We start from the raw sequence: 463 nt of genomic DNA, 5'->3' as shown, positions 1-463 counted from the left end.
CTTGTGGTATTTACTTTAAATTTAATGATATTTGTCACCCACAAAAATATCATTAGTGCTAATAAATGGAGGTTTGCCCTCTTCCACTTAATCCACCATTTATTAGAGTTTTTTTAAAACTGCTTTTAGACGTTAACTTCAGAGCCGCTCAAATGTACAGTACACATTTGACTCATCTTTTAAAAATAAAAAGTTGCTAAATATGCTAATTTTCTAAAATCAGTACCATTCTCATATCTGTCTTAGCATAAATACTGGGAGCAGGGGGAAACAGCTAGCCTGGGTCCGTCCAAAGGTAAACCAGCACCTCGAACCATTCCTGTAAACACTGAACAGAGCGCCTAGAAGAATATGTTTGTTTGTTCTGGAAGAAAACAGGCAAAGTGTTTGTACGTCACTGACGAGTCAGAGTAGCAACTAATCTATAGCTCAGCTAAAAGCACTTGAAACCACCACAGAAATC

The sequence above is a fragment of the Sebastes fasciatus genome, chromosome 2 (assembly GCF_043250625.1).
Source record: "Sebastes fasciatus isolate fSebFas1 chromosome 2, fSebFas1.pri, whole genome shotgun sequence".
NCBI lineage: Eukaryota > Metazoa > Chordata > Actinopteri > Perciformes > Sebastidae > Sebastes > Sebastes fasciatus.
This window is presented reverse-complemented; position numbering follows the sequence as displayed.